This window comes from Narcine bancroftii, chromosome 1, assembly GCF_036971445.1.
Source record: "Narcine bancroftii isolate sNarBan1 chromosome 1, sNarBan1.hap1, whole genome shotgun sequence".
Lineage (NCBI taxonomy): Eukaryota > Metazoa > Chordata > Chondrichthyes > Torpediniformes > Narcinidae > Narcine > Narcine bancroftii.
Window position 1 is genome coordinate 162,358,378 of NC_091469.1, and position 20,633 is coordinate 162,379,010.

The 20,633-nt window shown below is 48.7% G+C and overlaps 1 protein-coding gene across 3 annotated transcripts in view; it reads left to right on the forward strand.

Annotated features, from left to right (window-relative positions):
- The first annotated feature begins 7,418 nt into the window (after window positions 1-7,418).
- The window catches only part of c6.2 (complement component 6, duplicate 2), a 101,017-nt gene continuing 87,802 nt past the window's right edge, over window positions 7,419-20,633 (forward strand). For 2 of the 3 annotated variants that reach the window (XM_069884028.1, XM_069884043.1), the window contains exon 1: window positions 7,419-7,520. The gene's annotated coding sequence lies outside the window, so the exon portion shown is untranslated. The remainder of the gene's footprint in view (window positions 7,521-20,633) is intronic. The other variant, XM_069884033.1, reaches the window with a different exon arrangement.

Here is a 20,633-nt window from a genome sequence, read left to right on the forward strand (position 1 = left end):
CTTCTTCTTCTATTTCACTGTACTCTTCCTCTTTCTCTTCTTCTTCCACTGGGTTGGCCATCTGTTGTTTCTTTGTTGCCCTTATCTTCTCTTCTTTCTTGTTTTCGTTGTCTTCTATGTTCTCCTCTTGCTGCAGGTGCTCTGCAGCTGTCGTTGCCGGCTGTGGAGATCGACTCCCCAGCTGGTCACCCCTCCCGTCGGTGTGTTTTTTTTCATGCGCGGTTGTGCACTTTTACTCGGCTCAGCGAGCCATTTTTGTAGTCCACTTTCTACCGACCTGAGGGAGCGGGTTTCTCTCTCCACCGCAGGCCTCTTCGAACAGGTAAGGGCTTCTCCTTCTTCTTCTGTTGTCTTCTCTTCCTCTCTTCTTACCGTTGATTTCGATTTTTCTTTTTTCGTCGCCATCTTCTTTCCACCTTTATACTCACTTTTCTTTAATTTTTATTTTTGTGCCTTTGTGTTTTCCTTTGTTTTTTCCGACTTTTCTGGAGAGGGCTGGAGTTCACCGTCCGGCCACTACTCCATCACGTGACTCCCCCCCCGAGCACTTCTTTGATGTACAGACGATCTTTTTCCTTTTCAATTTCTCCCATAAATGTCGGTCAATTACATTACTGTCACTGCCTGAGTCTACAATAACCTGAACTCTCACACCACCAATTATCACAGGGACTTTTTCATGATGGTCATCATTCAATTTAAACTGATAGTCTTTCTGCCCATCCTGGTTGTCGTCATCATCGTCACTTTCTGGATCATCTTCTATATGGCGAATAGTGCCTTGCTTTCTCTGTCCATAATTGTCTTTCTTTCCAGGATACTTTCTTTCCCCCAAGCTTTGCCTTTGGAAGCTGTGCTCTTCCCCTTCTGGTCTGCATTGGACTTGCTTTTGCACTTCTTTGCAAAGTGGTCCTTACCTCCGCACTTTCTGCAAACTTTGCCTTTTGCTGGGCAGCATGGGTCTTTTCCAAAATGACTTCTGTTTCCACATCGATAACACTCCACGTCATGTGTCAACGTATATCTTGGCTGGTTATGGCGATGCGAGAGCCTCTTAACTTGATGGCTTGAGTTGTCTTTCAGGGTCATGGTATGAAATTGCCCCTCAACAGCCTCTAATGCAGCAGCAATGGTTAAAGTATCGGTGAGCTTCAACTCACTCCCTTTTTCCAGCAGACGTCTCCTGAGCTTGTCTGATCTGCAGTGCTGCACGACTTGATCCAATAATTGGTTGTCCATATCAGCTGCCATGTAATTGCATCCAACAGCTAGCTGTAGCAATCTCGTCACGTACTGAGCAATCGTTTCTCCATCTTCTTGTTTCGTTCTCCGAAACATATGGCGTTGAAATGTAGCATTCGGTGTGACTACATAGTGTGCATTCAATGCATCGACGGCTTTCCGGTATTCATCCTTCCTTCCTGTATTCAAAAGTGTTTTAAAAGTTTCCCGAACTGCGGGTCCTGCGGTGAAAAGAAGTAACGCCCTCCTCTGCGCTTTTTGTTCCACCGTACCGCTATCGAGAAATAGGCCACGACTGTCAGCGTAGGCTTCAAATTCTTCCAGCCATGCCTTCCACTTCACACTCACAGTGCTTGCATCACCCGTCGGGTCAAAATGAGGAATACCTCAAAGTGCTAGAAATTCAACTCCTGTGACTGCCATGAAGAAAACCTTCCAGCTCAAAGCCACCGATTCAAAACTCAAAATGCTTATCACATTGAAGTTCCAAAATGTTGTCGTTTTAATCCTTGTCGCCAATGTCACATTTGTGAAGTTAATAACACTACTACCACAGGATTTACCAGTTAAATATCTCAGTGTCTTTATTTTCCTGCTTCCCTTATTTCACCATCCTGCACCTTCCACCTCCAGTGCATACCATCTGACTTCCGGTCAGGTGAATACGTATCTTGCATATTCATTATCATGACAGGAGGGGGATGGCTCTGTGAATGGAGAGGAAAGAGGGTGGAGAGTTGGAGGAGAGAAGACAGAGGGATGGGGAACTGACGGAGAACAGGGAGTGGTCTAGCAGAAACCAGAGAGGTTGGTATTAATGCCATCTGGTTGGATAGAGCCCATTAGGTATTGTTCCTAAAATTTACAGGTGGCCCTGGTTTGGCAGACGTGGACAAACATGTCAGTGCGGGAGAATGGTTGGCCACTGGTTGATCCCCGCCACTGATGTGAACAGGGCAACGGCACTCAGGAAAGCGATCTCCCAGTCTGCGCCACGTCTCTCCAACGTAGAGAAGGCCACAGCGGGAGCATCGAATGCAGCGGTTGACACCCACAGACAAAGAAGCATTGCGTCACTGGGAAGGACTGTTTGGGGCCCCCGAATGGTGGTGAAGGAGGTAGGTGTGGGAACCTCCTCCGGCTGTGGGAGAAGATACCTAGGGGATGATTGGGTGACAAGTGGAGGGGTAGGCTGAAGATAGAAATCAGGAGTGAAGAAAAGGACATGAGATGGGGCAGATGAGCAGGATAAAGGAGAATTCCAGGAAATTCTGCAGATTTATTGACAGTTAATGGGTGGCAAGGGAAAGAATCAGTCCCATTAAAGATCAACAAGATTGTCTTTGTGCAGCCACAAGAGAAGGGTGGGTCTTTTAGATTAAAGATTTATGTCCAAGTACATATTTAGGAGTTGGGATGTTATGGTGAAGTTGTATAAGACATTGATGGGGCCATATTTGGAGGATTGTGTGCAGATTTGGTCACCGAACTACTGGAAAGATATCAATAAGATAGAAAGAGAGCAGAGAAGATTTACTACGATGTTGCCCGGACTTCAGGGACTGAGTCACAGGGAAAGGTTAAACAGGTTAGGACTTTGTTCCCTGGAGCACAGAAGAATGAGGAGAGATTTGATTAAGGTATTTAAAATTATGAGGGGGACAGACAGAGTAAATGTAGGTTGGCTTTTTCCACTGAGGGTGGGTGAGAAACAAACCAGAGGACATGGGTTATGGGTGAAAGGGGAAAAGTTTAGGGGAAACTTCTTCACACAGAGAGTGGTGGGGATGTGGAACAAGCTACCAGCTGAAGTGGTGAATTAGGGCTAATTTTAATTTTTAAGAAGAATTTGGACAGGGACGTGGATGGGAGAGAGGCATGGAGGGCTATTCTAGGCAGGCTAGCAGTTTAGCACGGATGGCAGTCTCTTCAATCTGAGGCGCCTGCAAGCTCACACCAAGACACAGAGCAACTTGTCCGTGAACTACTCTTTGCAGACGATGCCGCTTTAGTTGCCCATTCGGAGACAGCTGTTCAGCGCTTGATGTCTTGTTTTGCGGAATCTGCCAAAATGTTTGGCCTGGAAGTCAGCCTGAAGAAAACTGAGGTCCTCCATCAGCCAGCTCCCCACCATGACTACCAGCCCCCCCACATCTCCATCGGGCACACAAAACTCAAAACGGTCAACCAGTTTACCTATCTCGGCTGCACCATTTCATCGGATGCAAGGATCGACAACGAGATAGACAACAGACTCGCCAAGGCAAAGAGCGCCTTTGGAAGACTACACAAAAGAGTCTGGAAAAACAAGCAACTGAAAAACCTCACAAAGATTAGCATATACAGAGCCATTGTCATACCCACACTCCTGTTCGGCTCCGAATCATGGGTCCTCTACCGGCATCACCTACGGCTCCTAGAACGCTTCCACCAGCGTTGTCTCCGCTCCATCCTCAACATCCATTGGAGCGCTTTCATCCCTAACGTCGAAGTACTCGAGATGGCAGAGGTTGACAGCATCGAGTCCACGCTGCTGAAGATCCAGCTGCGCTGGATGGGTCACGTCTCCAGAATGGAGGACCATCGCCTTCCCAAGATCGTGTTATATGGCGAGCTCTCCACTGGCCACCGTGACAGAGGTGCACCAAAGAAAAGGTACAAGGACTGCCTAAAGAAATCTCTTGGTGCCTGCCCCATTGACCACCGCCAGTGGGCTGATCTCGCCTCAAACCGTGCATCTTGGCGCCTCACAGTTCGGCGGGCAGCAACCTCCTTTGAAGAAGACCGCAGAGCCCACCTCACTGACAAAAGACAAAGGAGGAAAACCCCAACACCCAACCCCAACCAACCAATTTTCCCCTGCAGCCGCTGCAACCGTGTCTGCCTCTCCTGCATCGGACTTGTCAGCCACAAACGAGCCTGCAGCTGACGTGGACATTACCCCTCCATAAATCTTCGTCCGCGAAGCCAAGCCAAAGAAGAAATGTTCTATGGTTCTATAACATCACGTACAATCCTGAGATTCTTTTTTCTGCAGGCGAAGTAGAGTTACAAAAAATCTGCACACATGTAAAGAAATAAAGATCTATAAACAAATAATGTATGTAAACAAACTGCAATACACAGAGAGGGTTTTTAAAAATCAATGAAGTGTACAGGTAAGAGTCCTTAAATGAGTCCCAGTGTGCGCTGGGTGGTGTAGCAGCGTTCTTGGTAGATGTTCTGGATGATGCAGACGGTTTTGTCTGTGAGGTCCTGGGCTGTGTCCGCTACCTTGTACAGGACCTTACACGCAGGGGTATCGGTTCCCCTATACCAGACTGTGATGCAGCAGGTCATCTGTGGAAATTTGCCAAGGTTTCTGGTGTTGTACCAAACCTCCGCAAACTCCTGAGGAAGTAGAGGCGCTGATGTGTTTTCTTCACATGCCATTGGTGTGTTGGGTCCAGGAAAGATCCTCTGAGATAGTGACCCCCCTCCCAAAAAAACTTAAATTTGCTCACCCTCTCCACCTCCAGTCTCCCAATGATCAATGCATTGTACACCTCTGGCTTTTCTTTCCTGAAGTCAACAATCAGTTCCTTAGTTTTGGTGACATTGAGTGCACCATTCAGCCAAGGTTTCAATCTTCCTCTTGCTTCATCACTTTTTTTCTACAACCCGCAACCCGAGGTGTCTTGTCGGTAAATTTGTAGATGGTGTAATTGACCTACTGAGTCCCTCATTCATAGGTGGAAAGTGAGTGGAGCAGGGGGCGAGAATGCAACCCTCCGATGATGGACTTTGAAGCCTCACTGACTGAAGACTCATCACTCTTCACTGTAGAGGAGCCACGGAGTTGAAGGAAACAAGTGGCGAGGTGCTGAACAATGTCAGGACGACCAGGAAGGAGGTGTGGGTAGCTTTGGCGTGTATTAAATGGACACATCTCCAGGGCCTGATTGGGCCCCTTCGTACCTTGTGGGGAACTCGGGAAGAAATTGTGGAGGCTCCTGCTGATATATTTTCATTCTCATTGATCTCAGAGGAAGCATTGGGAGATTGCACAGCAAGATAAGAGCCCTTGGTATAACAGGAAACATTCTAGCGTGGGTAAAGCATTGGCTGATTGGCAAGAAGCAGAGAGTCGGAATACAGGTTGGCTGTCATTTGCTTGTGGTGTTCGCCAGGGGTCAGTGTTGCAGCTGTTTCTTTTTATGTTGTGCACCAATGATTTAGATCATGGAATGAATGGCTTTGAGGCCGAGTTTGTAGATGATACGAAGGTCGATGGAGAAGCAGCTTGTGTTGAGGAAACAGGGAGGATGTAGAAGGAGAAAGAACACACAAATGCTGGAGAAACTCAATAGGTCAAGCAGTGCCTTTATGTAGCAAAGATGAAGATACATCACCTAGATCAGAAGATCAGAGAAGAGGCAATGTTGGAAAGTGTACCTTCATGCACTTTGGTAGACAAAATAAATGGGCAGACTATTCTAAATGGGGAGAAAATTGAAAATGCCCAGATGCAAAGGGATCTGGGGGTCCTCGTGCGGGACGGCCTGAAGGTGAACTTGCAGGTTGAGTCGGTGGCAAAGAAGGCAAATGCGATGCTGGCGTTCATTTCAAGAGGAATAGAATATAAGAGCAGGGATGTGATGTTGAGGCTTTATAAGGCCCTGGTGAGGCCTCACGTGGAGGATGGTGTGCAGTTTTGATCTCATGTAAGAAAGGATGAGCTGACATTGGAGAGGGTTCAGAGGACGTTCACAAGGATGATCCTGGGAATTAAAGGAGTGCTTGGGAGCTCTTGGCCTATACTCATTGAAATTTAGGAGAATGAGGGGGGGATCTCATTGAAACATTTTGAATGGGACAGAGTGGATATAGGAAGGTTGTTTCCCATGGTGGGAGAGTCCAGGACAAGAAGGCACAACTTCAGGATTGAAGGGTGTCCACTTAGAACAGAGATGGGGAGGAATTTAGGCATTGGATATGGCGGCACTGCCAGAGTGGCTGGTGCGGGCCCACGGGGAGCGAGGGAGTGGAGGTGCAGCACTCCCACGGGGTCAAACCACCCAGTCGACCGCTGTCAGCTCCGCACAGGATTTGAACAGCCCGTTGAGGGAGCCGACGGGGGGGGGGGGGAGGGCTGTTATTTGAAATCCTGTGACCACAGGTCCGTGCCCAAGATGGCGGCGGCTACGAATCAGCAGCAGCCACGAGGGGCTGCAGACTCTGGGGAAGTGGGAGGACTGGAGCAGGGGACCAGAGGATGGGAAGATCACCCGCTGGCTGAGAGGGAGAAGCGGAGGAGATGACCTGCAGGGACGGTGACCACGGACCAGTGAGGGGGCTCTGCGGCTGATGGACCAGTGCGTGTGGCGGGCTGCTGGCGACTCGAGGGGACCACGGGAGCTGTGGGCTGCTGGGGACTGGCTCCAATTGGCTGGAGGGGTACCAGGTATCGGGACCAGGATGCAAGGAGGTGCCAAGGGTGCTGAAGAATTCCTGACCGTGTCGGAGCTTTGGATCTGCAGTTCAGGTCGCCGATGGTTTGGCTGGACTCCGTGGGGCTATGGAAGCTGCAGATACTTGGTGACTCTGGGGAGGGACTCTCCTTTGCTTCTCTCTCTCTCTCTGACTATAAGAGGCGCTTCAGGCAATTCCTGCTGATGGTGAATCTGTCTGCCTTACAGCAGGTAAAAAGAAATTTCATGTAAGGTACTATGATAATAAATTGAATCTTGAATTTCTTCAGCCAGAGGGCAGTGAATCTGTGGTGTTTGTTACCACAGGTGGTTGTGGAGGCCGGGTCATTTGGGGTATTTAAGGCAGAGACTGATAGGTTCTTGATTAGCCAGGGCCTCAAAGGTCATGGGGAGAAGGCCGGGCGGTGGGTCTGAGTGGGAGAATGGATCAGCACAACTCTGAGGGCCGAAAGACCTGTACTGTGCTGTAGTGTCCTATATATCTATGTTTCATGATTGAATGGTAGAACAGACTCGATGGGCTGAATGGCCTATTTTGCTCTGGCATCACAGTGTGATCCTCCCTCATCGCCCCTCCCTCCCACAGCATGACACCCACCCCAGAACCACTGCTTCCCCCAGTGCAATCCTCCCTCCGCCCCCCCCCCCACCCCTTCCCGATCCTGTATGCTTGTTCCTGATGTTTTTCCCCTCCCCGCTGCATTGCCTGTTCAAGGAGAATAAATCTGTGATCCGAGAAGTCAAGGCAGCCGGGTCTGGTAAACAAGGAGCGGTTGCCTGTCCACAGATTGGACCTCCTGCAGGTTGGTGAGTACTCACACTCAACTCCTTTCTCCTACAAAAAAATGCTTCACTAGCCACACCAACTGCGGAAACTTTCTGCAAAGTTCTCAAAGGCTCTCGTTTCTTTGAGGAGGAAGGGCTTGTAGTGTCTGCATTGCAATAGCGTCTGTCCCCATCAGACAGGCGCGGGCAGTTAAAAGAGTTAAATGCGCAGCCAGGCAGCAGTGCAGGAGAAGCAGGAACGAATCTGGGCACAGGCTCAGGGTCTGAGTTACAGGCAAAGGTCAAATGGGTTAGGACTTTATTCCCTGGAGCGTAGAAGAATGAGGGGAGATTTGATATTTAAAATTATGAGGGGGGACAGACAGAGTAAATGTAGGTCGGCTTTTCCCACTGAGGGTGGGTGTGATACAAACAAGAGGGGGTGCGTTAAAGTTTGGGGTGAACTTCACACAGAGAGTGGTGGGGGTGTGGAACGAGCTGCCAGCTGAGGTGGTGAATGTGGGCTCAGTTTTAACATTTAAAAAGAAATGGTACAGGTACATGGATGGGAGAGGGATGGAGGGCTATGGACTGGGTGCAGGTTAGTGGGACCAAGGGAGAAAATTGTTTGGTACAGGCTAGAAGGGCCGAAGGGGCCTCTTTCTGTGCTGTAATGTTCTATGGTTCACAGCATGATCTCACGGAGTGAATGATGGGACATTGGGGGAGTGCAGATAGGAGGGGGAGAGATGGTCAGAATCCCCAGGCGCTATTCCTCCGAGCACAGCTGTGAGATTCCCAGTTCAGAGACCAGGCAACAATGTGGGGCTCCCTCACCCACCCCTTCTACCATACAGGGGACCCTCACACCCCCTCCTACTGTACAGCTCCCTTACTCCCCCCCCCACCATACTGAGGTCCCTCACTGCCCCTCCTACCGTACAGAGGTCCCTCACTCCCCCTCCTACCATACAGTGCTCCCTCACACCCCCTCCTACTGTACAGCTCCCTTACTCCCCCCCCCACCATACTGAGGTCTCTCACTGCCCCTCCTACCGTACAGAGGTCCCTCACTCCCCCTCCTACCATACAGAGGTCCCTCACTCCCCCTCCTACCATACAGATCTCCCTCACACCCCCTCCTACTGTACAGCTCCCATACTCCCCCCCCACCATACTGAGGTCCCTCACTGCCCCTCCTACTGTACAGAGGTCCCTCACTCCCCCTCCTACCATACAGAGGTCCCTCACTCCCCCTCCTACCGTACAGAGGTTCTGTCACTCCCCCTCCTATCTTACAGAGGTTCTGTCACTCCCCTTCCTACCGTACAGAGCTCCCTCATTCCCCCTCCTACCGTACAGAGCTCCCTCACTCCCTCCTATCATACAGAGGTCCCTTACTCCCCCTCCTACTGGACAGAGGTCCCTCACTGCACCTCTTACAGAGAGGAGCTCCCTCCTACCATACAGAGATCCCTCACTCACCCCCTACCGGACAGAGATCTCTCACTGCTCCTCTCACAGAGAGGAGCTCCTTCACTGCCCCACCCACAGAAGGTCCCTCACTGCCCCTCCCCACAGCATAGAGCTCCCTCACTGCCCCTCCCACATTCCAGAGCTCCCTCATCACCCCTCCCACAGTGTGAGGCTCCTTTACCCCTTCCCCACAGTGTGGAGATCCTTCACTGCTCCTCCCACAGTGTGGAGCTCCCTCACTACCCCTCCCACAGTGTGAGGCTCCCTCACCCCCCAAACAGAGTTAAGCTTCCTTACCCCTCCCACCCAGAGCACAGACCTCTCTCACCTCACTACCCTTTTGAAAGCGCTGAGCTCCATCAACACTCCTCACACACTGCGGAGCTCCCTCACCCCTCCCTCCCAGGGCGCGGACCATCCTCACCGCTCCCAGAGTGCCGAGCTCCCTCATTGCTCCTCAGCCCGTGCGGGGCCCCTCTGCACTATGGGAGCAGTGGACGCGTCTCCTATCTCCCAATCCTTATTAGATTTTTGAAAAAGGGCGTAAAGATGATTGAACATTGGCAAAAGGGGTTTGCTGGCTGGGAGCTTTGGTGAAGCAGATGACAAGGCCCTTCACAGTGATCCACTCTCTTGGACTGCAGCACCCAGGAGAGCTGGTAGATCGGATTCCAGTTGGACTTGCCCACGGAAACAGGGGCAGTGATGCAGGGGAGTTTCTCTGATGCATCTGTGACCCCCCTCCCCCCGCCCCCCACTGAAATGATTTGGATGCAAATATAGAAGGGCTGATGAGTAAGGTTGCCAATGGCACAACAAAAATTGGCGGTTTTGTGGATTGTCAAAGAATGCAACAGGATTTGTAGGTGTGTGATGTCTGAGTGTGCATCTGAGTGTTTTTAATGTTACAGGCTCAGAGGACCCCAAAACCCCGCAGCAATAGAAATTCACCAAGAGAAATGGTTACTTAAGCAAAAGTTGCTTTTAGTTATCTTTAAACATGAAAACAGGATCAAACTTTAAATTATTACTATTAACTTAACTTAACCCCTTCTAATTCTAACCCCACGTGTATGTAATGTGTGTGTAAGTTGAGAAAAGTTCTTTGATTCACAGTCCAATCTCACTTCTCATTCCTCCAAGTTTATCAGTATCAGGCAATTCTTATACTGTGCACAGAATTTAACATTTATGGATTTCACCAGGCTCTGGTGCTTGAAAGGTAAATGGTTACTGCTCAGGAAGGTTCTTGTCGGTTTTCAGAGAGAGATTTGTTGCTCGTTGGACAGCCCCCAACTGATTCCTTCTGATCAGCCACTTCAGTGTCTTGCTGAAGAAACTTGCCCCATTAGGGGTTTCCAGATGATAACCTCTTTCTTTCAGGTCACCACAGAGTTACTTTTATTCCCCTTATTTCAAGTAAAACATTATACAGCCAGCCATCTCCTTTTGTATGGATCACAAGGGCTTTGAACAGACTGAATTAAGAACTCACAACCCATCTTCAAAATGGGGTTTTTCCAAGAAGCTTTCCAGCTTGTCTTATTCCAGTCCCTGCTGCTGAACTGTAGAATTCTCTCTCTCTCTTTTAGCCACTTTAAGGTGGAATTGCCTGGAGAATGCGGCTCCGGGGTGGCTGCGGGTGTCTGTGAAGGGACTTTCAGGTGGCATCACTGAAGGCGATGTTCTGCCACCTGAAAGGTCCAAAGCGGGGAGAGGTGCTGCAGAACAAACTCCGGCTCCTGAGTCGGGGCATCCATCTAAGAGCTTGAGAGCTGATGGTTGATGATCTCGAGATCTGACAAGCAAATACTTCCCATTGTTAAAATAGGCGTCTGTTATATTCAGCCACGCAAATTTACGGTTGGTTTTCTAGAGCGGGTTGTCAAGATTCCATTAATAGCCATTGTGTAATATTATTTCTCACATTGGTGATTTGGATAAAGTTTCAGGCAGTGTTTTTTTCTCAATTGACTTCGATAAAGAGATATCTTGATTATTCTTGTGATTCTGCAGGAATCCTGTTGAAAGGACACCGTGATCTGCCCCTTCATTCATACACAAATTCAATTTCCTTCACTGTTCAAGTGTTGGCAGTTAAATCTGTCTCCACCACAGCTACACTTAAATAGTATTATGTTGTGGCAGTATGCGACTAGGCAGGCAAACCAGTCCCGTTTGTAATCCACGCAGCTGACCAAAATGGCGCCGTCGGGGGTTTCCCCTTCTTCTCAGCATCGGGCTCAGAAGCCCACGCTGGGGGACCATGTGACGCCCGAGTGACGTCAGCGCCCCCCAGCGCAGTTTTCAGCCAGGTCCGGGCTGGGAGTATAAGTCCAGCCTGGCAGCCAGCAATAAACCAGTTTTCTGCTCACTGAGCTCAACCCGTCTGGTTGTGTGTTCTTTCAGTAGCAGTGTAGCTGTCGCTAAAATTGGTGACCCTGACTGGTTCAAACGTCATTGAACCCAACATGAGCGAACCTGGGATCAGTGCTATAGCCATCAAACTGCCTGACTTTTGTGTTCAGGAGCCGGAGACCTGGTTCAGCCACGTGGAGGCTCAGTTTCACCTCTGCCAGATTTCGTCTGGCACGACCAAATTCTACCATGTGGTCGATGCCCTGGACCAGGCCACCACGAAACGTGTGTTGTACCTCGTTCAGCACCTGCCTGCCGAAGACAAATACGGGACCATCAAGCAAGTGCTCACTAGATCCCTCGGACTATCCAGGTGTTAGCGTGCTGCTTGGATGCTGCACCTCGACGCCCTGGGGGACAGGTACCCAATGGAGCTGATAGATGAGATGCTCGCACTCATGGGTGATCACACCAACTGCCCACTCTTTGAGCGAATTTTCCTCAACCATCTGCCCAATGACATCCGGCCTTTACTGGTCCAAGAGAGCTTTACCAACCCGAGGAAGGTTGCTCAGAAGGCCCAAGTGTTATGACTCGAGTGATTCCCGGAGGGCTCAGCGGTCCAGCAGGTCACAAGGCATGGGCATGACCACGCCAAGCCTGCCCCTAGCACTGCGGTAGAACACCCATACCCTGCAGGGGCCATCAAGAGCATAACCAGGAGCACGGCATCTACTCCGGGCCTCTGTTTCTACCACCAGCACTGGGGAGCCAAGGCTCAGAAGTGTCATCACCCCTACTCATTCCTGGGAAATGAGCAGACCGGCCACTTAATAGCTGCGGTGGCTGGCCAAGGACACAGCCTCCTGTACCTCTGGGACTCAGTCAGCGACCGGCACTTCATCGTCGACACTGGGGCCTAGATCAGCGTCATCCTGGCCATGGTCATCAAGTCCAGGAACCGACCTCGAGGACTTCCCCTCCGTGCGGCCAATGCCACAGAGATCCAGACGTATGGGAACAAGACAGTCCACTTCCAGATCGGCCGGCGAAAGTTCTTGTGGAGGTTCACCATCTCATCCCTTCCAACCGGCATCCTGGGCGCCGACTTTCTCTTTGCCCACGGTCTCCTGGTGAACATTCGAGATAGGTGCCTGGTAGATGCCCGGACTTTCCAGGCCATTCACCTCGTCGCCTCCCGCACAGAGCAGCCGCAGATGGCCAAGGTCAACATGGCCAGAGACGAGTTCCAGCAAATCCTGGATGAGTTCCCGGCCCTCCTCAGGCTACAGTTCTCCACTGCCTCACTGCGCCACGGGGTGTTCCACCACATCCTCACCCAGGGTCCACCAGTTCACGCCAAGGCAGGCCGGCTCCTGCCTGACAAGCTCCAAGTGGCGAAGGAAGAGTTTTCGCATCTGCTGGAGCTGGGGATCATTTGGCGCTCCGACAGCCCATGGACCTCGCCGCTCCACCTGGTCCTGAAAGCCTCCGGTGGCTGGCGCACCTGCGGAGACTATCGACAGCTCAACGAGGCGACAATTCCTGACCGTTACCCCATCCCTCACATCCAGGACTTTTCGGCCAACCTGCATGATGCAAGGGTTTTCTCCAAGGTTGAACTGGTGTGCGGGTATCACCAAATCCCAGAGGATATACCCAAGATGGCCATCATCACCCCCTTCGGCTTGTTCGAATTCCTTCGCATGCCGTTCGGGCTAAAGAACGTCGCTCAGACCTTCCAGCGCCTCATTGACTCAGTGGGCAGGGACCTGGATTTCATCTTCATTTACTTGGACGACATATCCTTGCTGCCAGCAGGGATTGGGCGCAACCCAAGGCCCACCTGTGCGCCCTATTCTCCCGGCTGGCCGACTTTGGCCTCACCATCAACCCAGCCAAGTGCCATTTCGGGAAAGAGTCCATGCAGTTCCTGGGCCATACCATCACGGCCAAAGGAGCCACGCCCGCCGCTACGAAGGCCGTCACTATAAGGGAGTTCCCACACACAGACAACCTCAAGGGGCTGCAGGAGTTCGCGGGTATGGTCAACTTCTATAACCGATTCATCCCAGGAGCCGCACGTATCATGCAGCCGCTATTCGCCCTCATCACAGACAAGCACAAAACACTCACCTGGACCTCAGAGGCCTGCAGTGCATTCGAGGCCACCAAGGATGCCCTCATGAAAGCTACCATGCTCGCCCACCCTCACACCGAACTGCATATGGCGCTCTCCGTCGATGCCTCTGCCACAGTCATCAGCGCCGTCCTGGAGCAGCAGGTGAATGGAAAATGGAAGCCGCTGGCATTCTTCAGCTGGCTTCTTCGCCCACCAGAGTGCAACTATAGCGCCTTCGACTGTGAGTTACTGGGCATGTATCTGGCGGTGCGGCATTTTTGCTATTTCTTGGAGAGGAGGACTTTTACCATCTTCACTGACCTTAAACCCCTTACTCAGATGTTCGCGATGGCAAAGGATCCCTGGTTGGCCCAGCAGCTGCGTCACCTCTCCTTCGTGTCGGAGTTTACCATCGTCATTTGCCACAAGGTGGGGAAGAACAAAGTGGTCGCCGATGCACTCTCACGACCGGCCATCTGCGTGCTGTCACCTGGCCTCAACTTCGACCAGCTTGCCCAGGACCAGAAGTCCGACGAGGAGACGCGAGCCTTCAGGACTGCCATTGCAGGCCTGGGGTTCCGAGACCTCCCGACTCCTAGTGGTGAAGGCACCGTCCTGTGTGATGTCTCCATGGGCACCCCATGGCCAGTGGTTCCCCAGCAGTGGCTCAGGCAAGTCTTCCATCACATCCATGACCTTTCATACCAATCCATCAGGTCCACGGTCCGTATGGTGGCAGAGCGGTTCATCTGGCATGGGCTGCGGAAGCAGATCGTGGGCTGGGCCAGGACATGCACCCATTGCCAGATGTCCAAGGTCCAGAGGCACACCAGGGCGCTCGTGCAAGAGTTTGAGCACGTCCAGGAATGGTTCACCCACATTCACGTGGACATAGTCATGCCCTTACCCGCTTCCTGGGGCAACCATTACCTGTTCAAGGTGGTAGACCACACTACTCGTTGGCCCGAGGCGATCCCAATGCTGGATGCCTCCATGGACTCCTCCTTCCGAGCGCTGTTGCACGGTTGGGTCGCCCAGTTCAGCATTCCGAATCACCTCACGAGCGATCAGGGTGCCCAGTTCACCTCTGCACTCTGGGCACAGCTCGCCAACAGGTTGGGGATAGAGCTACACCGCACCACGGCCTATCACCCGCAGGCCAATGGGCTGGTCGAGTGTCTGCACCACCACCTTAAGTCGTCACTTACGGCCCGACTCACCGGTCCTGACTGGGTGGACAAACTGCCTTGGGTGCTCCTGGGCATCCGCTTCATGCCCAAGGAGGATCTGCAGGCGTCATCAGCTGAGCTGGTCTACGGCGCACCGCTGGCACTGCCCGGAGAGTTCATCAACGTGCCTCACAACCCCCCAGCAGTCACCGCACAAGCTACTTCCCCACCTCCAGGCTCACTTGGACTCCTTCGCACCTCCACCACCGCCCAGACACGGCATATGACCATCTCACGTCCCCAGCGAGCTGCTCTCCGCGGAGTTCGTTTTTATTCAGCGGGGCCCACCCGCGGCACCTCTGCACAGACCTTATGAGGGTCCATACAGGGTTGTCCAGCGTTCAGGGTCTACGTTCATGCTGGACATCGGCGGCAGACGGGAGCTGTTTACTGTGGACAGGCTGAACCCAACTCACCTTGACCCCACTGAGCAAGTGATTGTGGCCTAGCCCAAGAAGCAAGGCCGCCCAGCTAAAAAGGACATTGGCGCCGGTTCTGGGGGGGAGGGGCTGTGTGGCGGCCTGCCACTAGGCAGGCGAACCGACCCCGCTTGTAATCCATGCGGCGGGGCAGCTGACAAAAATGGCGCCGTCGGGGGTTTCCCCTTCTTTTCAGCACCGGGCTCAGAAGCCCGCGCTGGGAGACCACGTGATGCCCGAGTGACGTCGACGTCCCCCTGCGCAGTTCTCAGCCAGGTCCGGGCTGGGAGTATAAGTTCAGCACGGCAGCCAGCAATAAACCAGTTTTCTGCTCACTGAGCTCAACCTGTCTGGTTGTGTGTCCTTTCAGTAGCCGTGTAGCTGTCGCTACACTATCTTTTCAGAGTATTGAAGCTTTTCCATGATGCCATATTTTTGCTACATTTCTCTTTTCTGTTTAATGTTCGGTTTGGTTTGTCTGTCATGACATGAACTGAACGTAGACTGTGCTCTTGTCAGTTCGGAAGTAACAGGTAGCAAAATCCGTTACATTGCCTTTACCTTTCGGGCAATTAAATCAAAACATGCAAGTAAACCTTCTGAGCACCCAAAGGCTACACATGGGTTGAAAGATATATATTATAGCAAACAGTTTTATTTAATCTATCTATCTTATTATATATATATATATATATATATATATATATATCTTTTTCTTTGGCTTGGCTTCACGGACGAAGATTTATGGAGGGGTAAAAGTTCACGTCAGCTGCCGGCTCGTTTGTGGCTGACAAGTCCGATGCGGGACAGGCAGGCACGGTTGCACCAGTTGCAGGGGAAAATTGGTTGGTTGGGGTTGGGTGTTGGGTTTTTCCTCCTTTGTCTTTTGTCAGTGAGGTGGGCTCTGCGGTCTTCTTCAAAGGAGGTTGCTGCCCGCCGAACTGTGAAGTGCCAAGATGCAAGGTTTGAGGCGATAAGGTGTGCATTAATACAGTGTAAATGTATAAAGTATGACATCGCCCTTGACTATAACATACCTTGTACAACAATTCTGCATTAAATGCGTACTAAATAACTAAGATTTAATGTAAGCATTAAAGTGCTTCGGGGAAGAATAGTTCTGAGTGCATTGACATGCTATATATTTATGAAGGTCACTTGGTAATTTGTGTCTATTTAAACAGACTAAAACCAATATTAGAACCAACGCGTAAAGGCTGTGTATGTCTTCCTTGCTTCTAAATGTAAACAGCGTCCTGAACTCTGCACCAGAATACTGCGGTCTAATATTATCGTCTGTAACGCTTTTTACACTTATAGTTTCATTTCTTAAGAATAAAAATGCAAATATCGCAATGAAAATATGAAAGCAAATAGCGAAAACGTAACATTTAAGAAGAATGCATAGAAATTAATGCATACAATTAAACTAGTATAAATGTATATTATGTATCAAAATATTTCTCCACTAATGGATATACATGACATTTTGATGAAGTTTTAATAATCTTGGTAAGGCGTAGAATAATAGTAAGAAGGAGTTAAAGAAACTGAATTCATTTGACTCTTTCTCTACAGTGTGTAAAGCTCCAAAGTTAGGCTCGGTTGCCTGAAGCCTGACGTTTGGGAGCACTGGCCGCCCCAGCACTGACATCCCACGCCGGGGGACTGTCAGGCAGCGGGGACTGCTAGGCACCTGAAAGCTACGAGCTGCTTTGGCCATGCTGCTTTCAGGTGCAACGAGGGATTCTCCGAGCCGGAGAATATATTTACAGGAGGAGGGTTGGGTTGCTACTCCTCCTGGCCGGGTTGTCCACTTTCACGTGGCCACCCTACAGCTGCATTGGAGTAAAATAGGTGGCTTTCCAGTTGGGTATTGTGGTCATCTGAAAGCGGATTCTCTCTCTCTCTCTCTCTCACTCCGAGAAAACCACATGACCCTCTTAGAACAGCAAACTGCACTCAGACAGACTGCGGCTCCGGACCTAATCATCCGAGTCTGTTCATCTGTTGCTTTCCAAAACAATAATCCATTACTCCACAGCATGTCCAATTAACACCTACTTGTGAAGTCCTTATAGGCATCCTTCAAAGTTTTTGCAAAGGCACTCGGAGTCTGGACTGTCTGGGTAGAACAGAGCTCTGGCGTTTTAAATGAGATCAGTTTTAAAGTATTTATATGTGACCTACACTAAAAAACCTGCCTCAATTTATCTTCCAAAAACAATATAAAATATAACATAATCTGTCACACTACACCAAGGACCAGAGAACGCTGTTTCGTCGGGTTGTACAATCAGATGAAAATAAACGTGATGTTTTTGAATATTTTATTTTAATTTTGTGATCAAACACATCAAGAATTAACCATTACCCAAATACATAAAATGAAATGAAAAAAAACCTCATTGATACAGGTCGTTCATATTTCCAAACAGCCCCATTCCCCCTCCCCTCTGAAACAAATGGAAAGAGAAAATAGATAAGAGAGAAAGAAACAGAAAAGAAAGAGAAGGATGGAAAGAAAGAAAAGGATGGAACGAAAGAGAAGGAACTATTGGGATGTGGGATCCACCTCAGAGGATCTAATTTCTAACCTAAATCTCTGATGGGGAAAGAACCAGGACATAGAGTAAGCGTCCCTGCTTTCTGTAAGTTCAGGCATCACACCTGCAGAAATGTGTTATACTTCCTCCTTAGAATGATGGTAATTTTCTCCAGGGGAACACAACTCAGCATTTCCCCACTCCATCGGACTATAACCAGAGGGGAATTGGACTTACCACAATTCATCTCCTGGCCACTACCAATACAATTTTAAGAAAATTCTAATTGGTGCTTGGACAGTTTCATTTTGGCTCTTACATCCACACTATTTCTGAGGAGAAACCATTCTGGACTTTGTGGCAATTGTGTCCCAATTCACCGCACCCAATATATTAGAATTTATGTAATTTCTGATGTAGCTGATGCAGGAAGTTACATTGCACCAGTCAATATCTTACATTAATTATATTGGTCATGCTGTCCTGGCATAAATTGGAGCAGTTCTTATATTTAAGTGTGATTCCCATCTTGGTTTTGATTTATATAACTCCCGTGTGGGAGTTCCTGATTGAAGTAAGGAATACATTGCAGATGTAAACTTCCATATGATCCCCTTTCGGATCAGAGTCTCCACTTCACTGCCCTCTGGAAACATCATGGTTGGTCCTAAAGTAGCAGAAGATTGTGTTAAGAATATTATAGCTACTTTTTAACTGTTCAAATGACATTAGTTGCCCTTGCACATAACAATCTTCTACACACCTGACCCCTTTCCGGGACCATGTATGTAGAATCCTATATTATCCATTGTTAAAGGAATTAATCTATTTTGAGTCAAGGGCATTTTTGGAAATATTTTACCTTTTGTTCCAATTAAATTATTCAATTCATGCCAAATATTCAAAATATGCTTTGTTGGACGTGCTTCTTTTCCACCAGAAATAGACAGTGTCCCATTTATATACAAGATCTTCTGCTACGCTCTCTCCAACTTGGTGCAGTTCAATTTCCACCCCCATGAAGCCTTGTCTCTTCCGTCAAAGAGGGAAGTGACAAATTTCATCTGGGCCGCCCAATAGTAAATATTTAAAATTTGGAAGTTGCAAACCCCCCCCCCCAATATGGTATTTTCAAGTTAATTTTTCCATGGAGACTCTGGCTAACTTAACTTTCCAAAGAAACTTCCTAATCAATTTATTCAAATTTTGAAAAAAACTCTTCTGTGGTAATGGAAGAGTCTGGATGAGATATTCTATAGATGGGAATATATTGGCCAAGAAAAAAGGTGAATTAAGTTGACTTGGATGTGGAAAAAGCTTTTGATAAACTGGAGTGGGATATTCTATATAAAGTGCTGGAAAGATTTGGATTAGGTCAAAACTTTATAAATTGGATTCAAGCCCTGTACAATGAACCTAAGGCCAAGTATCTCCAGCATTCCCACTGCCCAGATCTAGCAGACAAGGATGTCTATGATCGCCAGATCTTTTCATACTGGCCATAGAGCCTTTGGTGAAAATTATTCGACGGGACCCAGACATCAAGGGGTTCAAGGTTGTATGATGGAATATTTGGAGATGTTTTTGAGAGATAAATTGGTAAAATTAGAGTAGGTTACATGCACACACTTTAAAACCGATCTTATTTGAAATATTGGAGAATTCATATCCACAGTACTTTGAAGAGGAACGGTGAGGAATGCTATGCACATTTCACAAGTAGGTGCTAATTGAAATGATGTCATGAAATTAATGGACTATTGTCTAGGAAGAACAACCAGTGCCAGGTTATCTGTTTTGGACAAGGCTTTTGACCTCTCTGCAAAGTGTTCACTCAGAGGTCATTGAGAGGTTCTTGTTTACCTAAAACAACAGATGGACCAGAAGATGAATTCCTATTGTTTGCTGGAGAAGGAGGGGTTTTTCAAGTGAGAGAGAGAAGGACATGCTGCCTGGCAGTTTTGAGTCTCAGGGAGAGAGACAGACAGAAGGGAGTCTTGGACTGTGTGTGTGACACAGAAAGCTGTAACAAGCCAGGAAAAGCTTGTTGGAACTGAAAAAGAAGCTCCAGAGCGGCGGATGGCTGGAAATGCTATCTGTATGATGTTTCTCTTGGAATAAGTGGAACAGAAAGGAACTCTGTGGTGACCTGAAAGAAAGAGGTTATCATCTGGAGAACCCTGGTGGGGCAAGTTTCGTCAGCAAGTCATTGAGGTGACTAATGGTGGTACCTCAGTGGTGAAAATCCTGGAACTACACACATCTCTCTGCAAACCCACAAGAATCTTCTTGAGTGGTAACCATTTACCATTCAAGCACCAAAGCCTGGTGAACTTTATACATGTTAAATTCTGTGCACAGCATAAGAATTGCCTGCAACCAGAAAACTTGGAAGAATGAGAAGTGAGGTTGAACTGTGAACCAAATAACTTTTCTTAAATTTACACACACATTACATACACATGCACTTAGAATTAGAAAGGGGTTAAGTTGGGTTAGTTAAGTTAATAGTGATAAGTTAAAGTTTGATTCTGTTTTCATGTTTAAAGATAATGAAAAACAACTTTTGTTTAAGTAACGATTAATGTGGTGAATGTCTACTGCTGCTGGGTTTTGGGGTCTTTTGGGCTCGTAACAGTTGATCAAGATGAACATCAGTTTGCAGATGAATATTTAATATATCTGACAACTGGAAACTGGAAAAGTTGCTTTTGTGACTGGATGATGATGGGAGGGTCTCTGGGTACAAAATTAATTGGGACAAAAGCGAGATTGCGCCGTTAATTGATGGAGATCATACACATTGTCAAAGAAATACACAATTTAAATGGCTGAAGAATGGGATTAAGTATTTGGGGATGAAAACAGATAATGATTTGAAAAATTTATATAAAATGAACTGTCTCCCCTTGCTTAAGAAGGTTGAAAAAGATTTAAATAACTCTTCCAATAACTTTAATTGGAAGAAATAATTGTGTTAAAATGATAATAAACTTGACGTAAGG